This window comes from Cetorhinus maximus, chromosome 4 (genome assembly GCF_964194155.1).
Source record: "Cetorhinus maximus chromosome 4, sCetMax3.hap1.1, whole genome shotgun sequence".
Lineage (NCBI taxonomy): Eukaryota > Metazoa > Chordata > Chondrichthyes > Lamniformes > Cetorhinidae > Cetorhinus > Cetorhinus maximus.
This window is the reverse complement of record NC_135882.1, coordinates 121113017-121126112: the sequence shown is the minus strand read 5'-3', so window position 1 is coordinate 121126112 and position 13096 is coordinate 121113017.

Genomic DNA, 13096 nt, shown 5'->3' with positions numbered 1-13096 from the left:
CCCCAATTTTTCGTGGTCCGTCCAACCTTACGGTTGGCAGGTGGGCGAATCCGCCAGGCGGACGGACTTTGCATTTTTGATGAAACCTCATGCAAAAGCGGGATGAGGTTTCTGTATTAAATTTTTTTAAAAGTATGGACAGAATTTTCATCATCTATATGTTCAGGTGACTGATTCTGATGTGTGGACATTTTTGTCCGGATTTAAAATCTTTATTGCTTGGTTTTAAATTCTTCAGATCCCTTAGACAGAGAGCTGCCATCAGGGAGCTTTATTTCTGCTCTCCCCTGCTCCTGCGCTTACGTCAGCACCCGCCCTTCTCCTGCCCCACCCCAGCAGTGCTGAGCATTTCGGCGCGTGTTAATTGGCCAGCCAGCATGAAATCGCAGTAGGGGGCCGATCGCGGGCGGTGGACTGTTCCCTGGCCACTCACGGGCCCGTCAATCGCGCCTGCATGCCCCACCTAAAAATCCCCACCCATGAATGCAAATGGGGTTCCTGACATTTCTCGTTGGGAATCTCGACTTGCCTCCAACCCGCCTTCAAAGTCAGGAGAAAAAAATTCTAAATTTATTATCCCCCACTTCAGAAACTGATTTTTTGACTGACGCCAAATTAAGTACCTCACTTGCCACGATTCATACTGCTGGTGGGGCAGACGTTCCACCTGGGTATCTCTTTATTTCCCATATGGCCCGCGTGTTCCTGATGTTCCAATACCTGGCATGACCGTAGCAGGCGAGCTTACCAATTGAACATAAAAGCTCGGTAAATCATTGCGAATGGGATTTGGTGCCTTATAGTCTACCACCAGAACCTATCCAGCTACTTTTTTCTCCTGGACTTTGAAATGAATGGATTAATCTCTGTGATAATTTGTAAGATAGGCTCCTGGTGTAGAGATTCAACTGATGGAAGCTTGGATCAGAGAATCAAGGGGAAGAGGTAACCATGCATTATTCAAGGCTCCAGCTAGGATTTTACTTCTGTTATAATTAATGATTAACAACTCCATGAGGAATGCTCCTGTAATTTTCCAACTTTCCCTGTGGTAGGGAACATTCTATCTTGGGGAGTGCACATTCAAAAAATACCAGTAAGCCCCTACTCTATAGGGTGGGGTAGAATTTTCACCATTTCTGCAGAGATTCTGTGGATATCCAACCAAGTTACAGCAGCAGCTTAGTAGAATCCCCATGGAAATTCAGGGTGAGTGCCCTGCTCCAAAAAAGAAGTTGGAGCAAGAGAAAAGGTTGCATTAATAATTACCAATAATAACTGCACTAACAACTGACATGTAGTAGAATAGCTAATAATATAATAACTAATAACAAAATCAGCAATTTAAAACCAAGGTCCCCAGTCAGGGATGATTAGTATTATACTTTGGTCCATCCCTGGTAGCATTCAGGAGTATTTTGTGTTCTGAGAACTCAGTGTACATGTCTTTGTATTCTTTTGGTACATTGATGCAGATCTGGAGCTTAATTTCACACTGACTATTTCCACCAGTTCCTCTCATTTTCCCAAATGGTGGTCATCTTGGAGAAAACACATTCTGTATGAGTACGGCTGCAAGGTATGGAGAATACATAGGAGCTGATTTTCTTCATTTTCTTGATTCTTTTTTTCCCTGGGCTTTTCTGAAAAGGGATAAGGTGGTCTGGCAATACTTCACCTCAGGGGAGGATGTGATGCTTTCTACAATGCTGAACTCTTCATATAGCACTGCCAGGTTAACCTCTTTAGGATTGCATGCTTGAACACCCTGGCAAAATTCTTCCCAGGACACAGCGTTTGCAAGGACTAATTTGGATATTTGTTATGTAAGCTGTTATGGCACAGCCGATGGTAAATGCTGAGTTTTTCAAATCCCAAAGGGAAACTTGAAACAACTGCCACAACTTGTTATGGAATTTGTATAAATTTTGAGATTCGTGCCTTGAATTCAGTCATAATAAGACCACCTAGTCTTATAGGCTTTTACAAAACGAGATTAAACATTTATTAATAAGAGAAATGATTTTAAACACATAGATCTCCAAATTACTACTATGATAACTTCTAAATCCCCTTTTTAACCTGACTCCCAGTTACACTTTCATTAAGGCAACTGTAAGACATAGGTGACACACGATACCTTGAACCAGTCAAGTTCAAAGCGAGCTTTCTTAACTTCAGTTCTTTGAAAACAGCAGCTTGAGGCATAGATACTGAACGCTTTTCACAATTGTTAGATCTTAAAAATGCCTACATTTACATACAGTCTTTGCTCCTTTATACATATTTTCTCCTTTGCATGCAAATTCAATTGTTTCACTATGGGCAGAATTTTCGGGTCAGCGAGCCCAATGCATAAAATGACGCATGATGATGTCGGGCTTGCATTCCGACGTCATCGCGATATTTCATCAACGGCCAATAAAGGCCATTAAAAAATCAATTAAAGCAGTTAAGAATGCTGCCTGCCCAACCTTAAGGTTGGCAGGCAGGCGATGAGCCCAGGCGGCCTTTGCATTTTTCATGGAACCTCATCCACGGGCGGGATGAGGTTTCATGAAGTTTTTAAAAATTGAATAAATTTTTTTTAAAAAATTCATTGACATGTCCCAGCTCATGTGTCACTGTCACATGAGGGGACATGTTTTAAATTTTAAAAAATTCTTTATTTACATATTTAAAACATAAACCAATCTCGGGAGAATTCTGCGCTCTTTTGCATGCATACGCGAAAGAGCACAGGCCCCGACTCAGGGAATCCCCCCCACCGCCCGCACAGGAAGCACTCAGCACTTCCGGGCGTGTGTCACGCTGGGTGGGCTTTAATTGGCCCACCCATTTAAAATGTCAGTGCGGATCCAATTGGGGGTGCCGATCGGGTTCGTGCCCACCCCACACAACCCCCTCGACAGGGGGGGGATTCTCCTTTATGTTCTTTGAGCAACTTTCAGTTTTTGATAAGCACTGTTTGCTTTCTATAATTAATACGTGTAAAGTCCCTCCAGTCTGAGATTGAAGACACTGAGTTTGGCCAATATTGCTGCTGTGATTGCTTCTGACATTTCCTGGTTATTATTATAGAAATCCAATAGTGAATGCTGGATCCCCTTCTCAGATTGAAATATCTAAAAACTCAGGGTGAACACTTTGTTGCACCCTTGTTTGAGGCATCAGTTGCCAGAAGAAGAAAAAAGATCATTTGCTTTAATGCAATGTCACCACCATGTAAAAGGCGTTTCCTTTTAAACTAGCCCATAAGCTAAGAACTTGTGTGAGTGTAAGTAGCCCCCTTTTAATTTATGAGTCTTTCAATTTAAAAATAACCCTTCAGACAAGCTTTAGTCTTAAACAAGATGAAGATTAATGTATTACAAAACTACTGCTGAAAGTTATCTAGGCAAAAGTGATAGTTATTAACTACAATACAGTTACAAAGATTAAAAGCAGATAAAGATAAAAAGATACTTAAAGATAAGATTTAAAGTCAGTCTCTGTAAGATATTGTTGCAGCCTGTTGCTTGAGTTCCTTTCTTTCAGAAGTGGAGGAATTGAAACTTGATGTTTGGTTAAGTGATGGTTTCTGAAGCCGATCAGTTGGTGTTTGCCTTTTTCAGGTGGATTCAGCAGGTCAGCAGGTTTTTGGGAGAGAGAGAAAGTTTCCTATTCCTCACTGCTTCGGTGGTTACGGCACATGCAGATTGCCTGGACTTTTTCGGCAGAAATGGCAGTTAACTTCTCAAAAAAACCTTCCAATTTGTCCTCTCTTTGCCCAGAACTCCTTCTGAATCTGTTTCTCAGAATTCTTCCTGGGGTTCTGCACACAAAATGGCTTTTTGCAGCCTGTGTTTATGCAGTTCAAAAACTTAAAATAGCTGCTATCATGCGATCTGGATAAAATGCCAGGTCATCTTCCAGTAAAACAACTGGTAATCCCATTTAGCAATCTGAAGTCTCATGAGCTGCAGTGTTCAAAATGGGTCAGGGTTTTCACAGCTTCATGGAAAACCAGTGTCTGTTTGACGACTCATTGAATTCCAAAAATTTTATCACGTCTGGATATGTCTGCCTGCAATCCATTTAAAGCCTTCTGAAAGCATGACCATATTGCAGTTGAAAAAGGTCAGGTGTCTTTTGGCAGCCATTTTTAAGGCTTCTTGTGTACATTTAAAAAGGAAGATTAGCTTTTTCCCAAAATCTATAATATCACAACTACATGCTTGTGACATGAAATCTTTTGTACAGAATATGGTCTTAGAACGTTCTCATTCAGTCCAGTGTGAAACCAGATATCTAGTCAGCCGAAGCTGTACATGCCTTTTCTCGTAAAAAGTAAAATGCATTGCAACAGACTTACATCAAATTTAAAGTCATATTATAATATATTACTGCTAAGATATTGTGTGGATGCTTAATTAATGCTTTCTTTTCTTACCTTAAATGTGTTAAAACATTAACAAGATTTTTTTCCTGAGACAGTCCATTGTTTGGCTACTATGTTTGAGATCCAGTCCCCACAATTTACGATGTGATTGGATCAATGGCTGACTGCAAATGCAAAGAGGGTTTCCACTCTGTTATTTTTCTGTTGGCGTCGCAGTCCCCATGCAACTCTGGGCCCCAAGTGAAATAGAAAATGTCACTTGCTTTTCACATTAAATTGCAAAAACAAAATAAATGGAAATGCCCGCAAACTTCACAGTACCACAGTGTCTATACTGTGAAGAAGGAGGCCATTTAGCCCATCGAGCCTGCACTGGCTCTCTGAAAGACCATTCCACCTAGTCCCACTCCTCTGCCTTATTCCCATAACCTTGCACATTCTCCCTTTTCAGGTAGCTATCCAATTCCCTTTTGAATACCTTGATCATACCTGCCTCCACCACTCTTTCAGGAAGTTTGTTCCAGACTCCAGCTCCCCTCTGGGTGAAAAAGTTTTTCCTCACATCACTTTTATTCCTTTTGCCCATTATTTTGATTCTGTGTCCTTTAGTTCTTGATGTTCTCTTGAGTGGGAACAGTTTCTCACTACTTACCCTGTCCATAACCCTCAGCATCTTGAATGCCTCTTTCAAATCTCCTCTCAGCCTCCTTTTCTCCAAGGAAAACAGTCCCACCTCTCCAATCTATCCTCATAGCTACAGTTCTTCATTCTGGGAATCATTCTTGTGAATTTCCCCTGTACTCTATCCAATGCCTTCACATTCTTCCCCAAGTGTGGTGCCCATAACTGGATGTAGTACTCCAGATAAGGCCTAACTATCCAGATATGCACAGCAATCTCCGGCTGTGAATGTTCTCAACAGACTGTGGAAGATTTTTGCAGGAGAGCAATGTGAAGACTATATTGTTGACCTGTATGGGTGCCATACAGGTGCCATACTCAACCAGGCCGTGCTTGCAAAACCCAAAACAAAACACCTATGTTAGGTGTGATTCCAAGATTGATTCCCCATTGCTTTCTCCATAGTAATGTCTTGGCCACTCAGAGTCAACTTGTCAACCAATCAGCACCCATTTCTCCTGTAGTATAAATTGATGTCATCATTTGAAATTTGGCATTCTTGCATTTGCCCTAATGAGTGCAAGATGAAAAGCTTCGATGATCTGTCTCTCCTTTCAGCAAAATTCAAGTTTTAACCTTGTATTTGTTGTAAAGTAGAGCTTTGCATTTGTAATAAAATTACAGGGTAAATTACCCAATTGTACGATCCAAGCTGGAATCTATGCTTAGAGGGGTCACAGGATATAAAAATCTGTGCTACAGTGTAATGACAGCCATTTTCAATGCTACGGTCAGCCTTTTATATTCCTGTAACACTTATGTAGCTGCCTCTAGTACAAAACAAACACTTTCCTGAGGTAATATTTGTAGTCACTGGGATGGAAATGTTAACTTTTTCATCTTGTAGCCACGCTGAAAAAAATCTGGGCTGCCTGGCAACAGAGCCATAAGGTAAATGCAACATAAGATTTATAAAGCAGTAAATGAACCAGTAAAAATGAAGCTCATTTGATCAAGGTTATATGTAACAATTTACAACTTACATGACTGAAGGTTAATTATTTATTGAACATATCAAAAATAAGAGTTTGAGTGTTAAATCAAAATTAAATCTCTTGTGGTTTCTCAGACTGCTTGAAGCCACATGTCTTGTTGCTCTGTTGTAACTCCATTTTATCTGTATGCATTGTGTCTATCTTTAACATGCGGTTTTGTGGTTTGTGACTATATTTCACTCAGTCAGTTTGAAAATGCAAATAGTTTGCATTCTCACTCAAGGAGCTATTAGTGCGACTTCAGTCACGGCCAACATCAAGTAAAGGCATGAAGAGCTGTGATTGGAGAGAGATAGGGCTCCAACACTGTAGCACAGATTTTTATAACCTGTGGCCCCTCTAAGCATGGATTCCAGCTTGGATCATACAATTGGGTAATTTACCCTATAATTTTGTTTAAAAATCTGATGGACCTTTGCCCACTCATTTAACCTATCTATATTTCTTTGTAGCCTCCTTATATCCACCTCACAACTTACTATCCTACCTATCTTTGTGTCATCAGCAAATTTAGCAACCATACCTTCAGTCCCTTCATCCAAATCATCTTAATAAATTGTAAAAAGCTCAAGCCCCAGCACTGATCCCTGTGGCACACCACTCTTTACATTTGCCAACCAGAAAATGGCCCATTTATGCCTACTTTCTGTTTCCTGTTAGCTAGTCAATCATCATCCATGCCAATATGTTACTCCCTATACCGTGAGCGTTCATTTTCTGCAATGACCTTTGATGTGGCACCTTATCAATTGCCTTCTTGAAATCTAAGTACAACACATCCACCAGTTCCCTTTATCCACAGCACATGTTACTTCTTCAAAGAACTCCAATAAATTGATTAATTTTTAGGGCAATGTTTGAGGGTTGGCAACTCTAAAAGGGAATAGAAGAAGAGGAGGTAACCCTTTGCTCTCTCATACAGCTCATTCTGGACAGTTCAGAGTGTCATTGGTATCATTTGGGACTAAGCTGCTTACTCACTGTCTTTAAAAAATTAGGTGGGATGATCAACGTTATGTGTTTTTGTTAGAATTACCATTGGAAATTCCCCAGAGTTCCCCACTGGTAAATGTCACAATAACTGTTCGTAACTGTATTAAGTGAAGGATAGTTTTATCTGGTGGTTGCTGTGGCAAAAATAAAGACACTCTGCCTTGTTTTAACTTTGTAGAGGTTCCTTTCATTCAGGACCCATTATAGGAGTTTAAAGACACAACTACAGCAATTAAAATAAAACGGCACACTGACAAATGTTGGAAATCTGAAATAAAAGCAGTAAATGCTGGAAATGCACTGAAGGTCATTCAGCAAGCAAAATTACATTTTGGATGTACACTCTTCCTTAGAACTTTTCCCCAAGCTTGAGGGAGGTGTCAAGCTACTTACAAACAAATGCAGATTATGTGACTTGTTCAATTATATGTATGACAGCCACTTTGATTATGGTTCTCCTCATGGACAAATCAAGAAATATGGGCAGAGTTTCAAAATAAGGGGTCACAATGGAGATGAGAAGGAATTTCCTCCCTTAGAAGGTTAATCTTCAGATTCCAGAGAGCATTGGAGACTCAGTCATTGAATATGTTCCAGGCTGAGCTAGATTTTTGAATAACAGAGGTGGTCAAAGGTTATGGGGGGGCAGGCAAGAAAGTGGGGTTAAAGTCACAATCAGATCAGCCATGATCTTACTGAATGGAGGAGCAGGTTCAAAGGGCCAAATAACCTTTTCCTGCTCCTATTTCTTATGTTCTTATGTTGACAGTGATTCTCATACAGGAAGTGCTGGCAACTGTTTTCAGGGATAACGCAAGAGCTGTCGCTACTTCTTAGTCTCTTTGGGGCTTCCAAGAAATAGACTTGCACAGCTTCTGCAGTATTTAGAAACAGGCATTTATAACAGTTATTGCAAAAGAACAACTTAAAATTTAGATTGTGACCTCTTATCGTTTTCTTTTTGAATCAATTAATTATATTAAATTATTTACTTGTAGATCTTCTGTTCAATAGTTTAAACTATGAAGTGATTTTAATGTAATTGTACGTTATCAGCTGTAATTGAAGCTGGGAGGGAGAGCCTATGAAGGCATAAAGTAATTGAAATATGGTAGCTAAAATAATTGAGAGAAACATTATTCTGTTATCTTTGGAATATTGCTGAAAGCTTGTCAAGATATCAGTGCTAGTGCAGATTTTCTTGAAGGGATAGAGAGTTGCAACAGTAATGGGAAGCTACAAGTCCAGAACAGGAAGAATGGGAGAGGCCCAAAAATAAAATAGTTCAATGTAGATTTGAGATGCATTGGAAACTCTTGAGATTACAACTAAAATTCTTCAATTATCAGAGACCGACTGGAATGTCATTATGAGTTTCCCTTTAAGTTGTGGTTATTTTAATGTGTTTTTGAATGTGCTGCTTGTTCAGCATGATCTCTATTTGCTGGTTACCTCTGTTTCTAAAGTGGTTCTTTTGTCCTGATGGCAGAATCATAAATAGATATTTTCATAATCTTCGGATAAAGGAGCCAATTTTAGCAGCATATATTCAGGAGCCAGCACATGGACATTTAATATCATGCAATCCACTGTGTGATCAATGATTGCTAATTGTCTACTCAAATTTAAAAGCTATTGCCGCTTCAATTATGTTTTATTTGATACCATTTTGATAGAAAATTGTCTGCATTGATAATGCAGATAATAGTCTGCTTATGATAAATCTCATTTGGTTCAATATTTGTCTAGGTTTTTCAATAATTATATCCTGTAAGCTTAATAAATGTAATTTCAACAAATGTTGTCTGCTCACTCAATACATTGGGCTGTATTTTCCCAGAGTTGTACTAAGTGCGGTAGCGGGCAGGTAAAATGGAGTCCATTGGCGGGTTTTCACGCCGTATCTTCCCAAGGCCGCCTTGTTATATATTCACTCCTGCAAAACACGCCGTTTCCATGGCAGATGGGCTGTCATTCGCCAGCTCACCATCACCCCACTGTTGCATCACACCGACTGCCATCTTTAAAAGGCAACTGCCAGCAAAGCGCTCATCGCCACCAGCTCACCACCACTACCTGGGAGACATGGTCAGCAAAGACAAAAGACTGCAGCCCCTCGCTTCAACGGCAGGTCCCTCGAGCGACTGCTGGATGCTGTGGAGGCCCGATGGGATGTGCTCTGCCCCCACTCTGGTCGCAAGATAGGTAGCAATGTCACCAACCCAGCTTGGGAGGCGGTGGTCAGCTCGAACGCCCTGCAGAAGAGGACAGCTGCCCAGTGCCGCAAAAGGATGAATGATCTCCTCTGCTCCACCAGGATAAGTCACTCTTTTCATCACTCCCAACTCACACACTCACAAACCCATCACACACTCACAGGGCCCTCACTCACTGCCAGTTCAAGGGACATCACTATTCACTCTTTCACACACACCATCATTGTCCTCATCTCGTCCATGGGACCATTCACCACCCACACAGGCCAGGCTTACTTATCATCTGGCCTGGCAGGAGTCCTGATACACTCTCCCCATCTCGATCCATGCAGGACAAACTGGCACACAACAGGAGGTAAAGGTTACAGACAGGTGGAGGGATGCCAGAGATCAAAGTTCTGACAGAATTTGAAAACACAGCCATCCAGTTGGCCGGCGATGACTGAGTCGGTCCTGTACTGACAGTGAGCTCGGCGCTGCTCTACCAAGTGAGGATCCAGCAGTGCAACATCCATCAGACAACCATGCCGTGAGTAATGTGTCCTCTTTCACAGGCCACTGCCATGCACTAATTATCTCTCCTTGCTTTCGCAGGCCCACCTGCCAAACAGCCGACAGAGTCCATGACCCAGAGCCTCCAATCAAGCTCCGAAGAAACCTCTAAAGAGGAATCTGAAGGCGCCCTCCCTGAAGTCCTGTCACAGCGCTCACCCACACTCTCCACCAACACAGAGACACCCACCTCGGTGGGACCTAGCTTTAGAGGAGCCTCAGGATCACAACCTGGTGAGCACATCGCACTTTCCAATCCACACCAAGTGGAGGCAAGGACTTCCCAGGTCCCTGGCACTTGGAGAACTGCTGGAGCCCAGAACGTTGCTGAGTCTGAGTCAGATGATGAACCTCTGGACTTGGTCATGTCACAGTTGCTAGAGCTGCAAAGGCAAGCGAGGGAACATCAGGAAGGGAAGTTCGCTGCACTCCTCAGATTGCAAGGCACAGTGGAGGAGTCTGTCCGTCTTCAGGCTGAGGTGATAGTGCCGGCATTGCAATGCACCATGGTCAACACTAGCAGGATGGCGGTCACCATGGAGATCTTGGTCCAGGACGTCAGTCCTGCACTGCTGTGCGGGCTTAACTCCATCGCTGATGCCGTAGTTGGCCTCAAACAGTGTGCATGTGAGAGGGGTGCTGGGCAGCCCAATCTCACTCCAGCTACCCCTTCTGCTCACGGAGTCAGCCAGGGGCCCTCGGGCACCCATGGATCAGTAGGTGCATACTCCGGGGCCATCCACCCAGGTGACTCTGGGAGTGACTGGCCCATCTGAATCCCCTCTTACTGAGACCTGCGCAGATCCAGCTTCACAGGCCGAGGAGGGTGCCACTGTCACACAGCAGGACCCCGATAGCAGGCTCAGGCCCACTAAGTCTCAGCCCTCCAGAGGTCACCCACCAAAGTCATCACAGACAGGGCGTCACAGTCAGCAGGCTGCCTCCACCTCTGCTGTGGATGTCCGTGGAGCACCAAGACGTAGCAGCAGTGTTAGGAAAGTTAAGGAGCATTAGTCGCACAGCCTGGGCTTGGGTATTAACATAATATTCACTATTGACAATAAACTCCCAAGAATGTCTGAAACAAAAACAGAAAATGCTGGAAAAACTCAGCAGGTCTAACAGCTGCTGTGGAGAAAAAAAACAAGAGTTAACGTTGAGTCCTTATGACTCTTCTTCAGAGCTAAAGGGTTAACTCTGTTTCTTTTTCTCCACAGACCTGCTGAGTTTTTCGAGCATTTTCTGTTTTTGTTTCCGATTTCCAGCATCTGCAGTATTTTGCTTTTATCCCAAGAATGTCTCCCTGCCTGTGGCTCCTTGTTCTGATGAGCAGTGTTCTTGTCACTCAGATGTGAAACCTCCCTACACAAGATAAAGGCAGGTGCTTCAGACCAGGGCCTCTTCCCTGTGCTCTGTGCAGCCTTCAGACCAAAGTGATGGTCCGGCCACACACTCCCTGGAAACGTTACTGATGGCTGCACATTGGCGGTGCTGGTCATTGCTGCTAGAATGTAGTGGGCAGGCACCACAGAGTTCCTTCATTCTCTCTGTGTGCTCTCAGCACCTTTAAGGTGGAGCTGGCCCCCATCACACCAGTGTCTGCGACCAGTGATGTTGTACATCAGCTCCTGAAGGGCTGAGGTGTTGAAGGTGGACACAGCATCAGATGCGTCTAAAGTTTCATGGCTGCGTCTCTGAGATGGCCCTGATCATGGAGCGCAAGCGAGCTGCCCTCGGCCAGACAGGAGTCAGAGATTCTCAGAGACTATGTGAAGATCTATGGAGTGTCCTCACTGCATGTTGTCATCATCCTCCTGCGATTGAGTGGCTTTTTTGGCCTCCACTGCATCTCCATGACAGGAGCATTCTCAGAGAGGGTATTGGCGCTGCCATAAGCCAGACTGGAGTCAAACTTTCACAACTGCAATGTGAGGATTTTTGGGGACACCTCACTGTAGTCGTCATCATCTTCCACAAATCTGGCAGCTATGAGGGCCTCCCAAGTGCGCCTGCCTAGTCTAGCCAGTGCGAGAGCCTCATCCCTGTCGTTGTCACCACGGAGGACCCCCTCATCCTCATCCCCGTCAGTGTCCTCCTCATCGGAGGAGACATGCAGCTCCTCCATCTCCTCCTCAGCCAGCTCATCTCCCCGTTGCAGCGCGAGGTTGTAAAGGGCACTGCAGGCGACGACAATGCGTGATACCCTCTGCAGACTGTATTGCAGAGCTTCACCAGACCTGGCCAAGCACTGGAACCGCATCTTCAGCATCCCGATAGTCTGCTTCACCAAGTTGCAAGCTGCTGCATGAGCCTCATTATAGCGTCACTCTGCTGCAGTCTGAGGCCGCTGCATGGGTGTCATCAGCCATGGCCTCTGTGGGTAGCCCTTGTCCCCAAGGAGCCAACCCTGCAGCCTCTGTGGACCCTGGAATACTGCAGGGATCTGCGAGTGGCTCAGGATGTAGGTGTCGTACACACTCACTCGAAACCGTGCTCACACCTGCAGGATGTGTTTCTGGTGGTCGCATACCAGCTGCATGTTCAGTGAGTGGAAGCCCTTGCAGTTGATGAAGTCCACTGAGTGTAGCGATGGAGACCTGAGTGCCACATGAGTGTAGTGAATCGCACCTTGCACTTGTGGGAATCCCAAGATCAGGGCAAATCCAATGCCCCTTGCATCCTGGCTGTCCCGGTCCCGGGCGAAATGCACAAAGTTGTGTGCCATGGAGAAGATGGCATCTGTGACCTCATGGATGCATTTGTGGGTGGTGGATTGTGAAATCCCGCAGAAGTCACCTGTGGAGCCCTGAAAGGAGCCACTGGCATAGAAATGGAGCGCCACAGTCACTTTCACAGCCACTGGCAGTGGATGCCCTCCATGTCCCCTTGGCGCCAAGTCCTGCAGTAAGTGGCAGATATGAGTGACCAGGTCCCTAGACATGCGCAGTCATCAGCAACACTGGTTCTCAGTCATTTGCAGGAATGGCAGGCGGTTTCTATAGACCCTGGGTGTCACTAGGCGCTGACTAGCCATGGCTCGCTGTCGCTCCTGGGCAGCGTGTGCGGGAGCCTCTGCTGCTCCTTCTTCATGAGGTTGCTGCTCCTGCCTTTGTGTGGCCAGGTGCCTCAGTTACTCTCTCCTCCGTCTTCTACGCTCTCTGTAGGCCACCAGACATACAGCTAGGTCACCAGGATCCATGATTCTAACGTGGTCCTCCTGCAGCATGAAAGAGAGAGAGATGTGGTTATCATGACTGTACTTAGCACCTTTCCTGGCC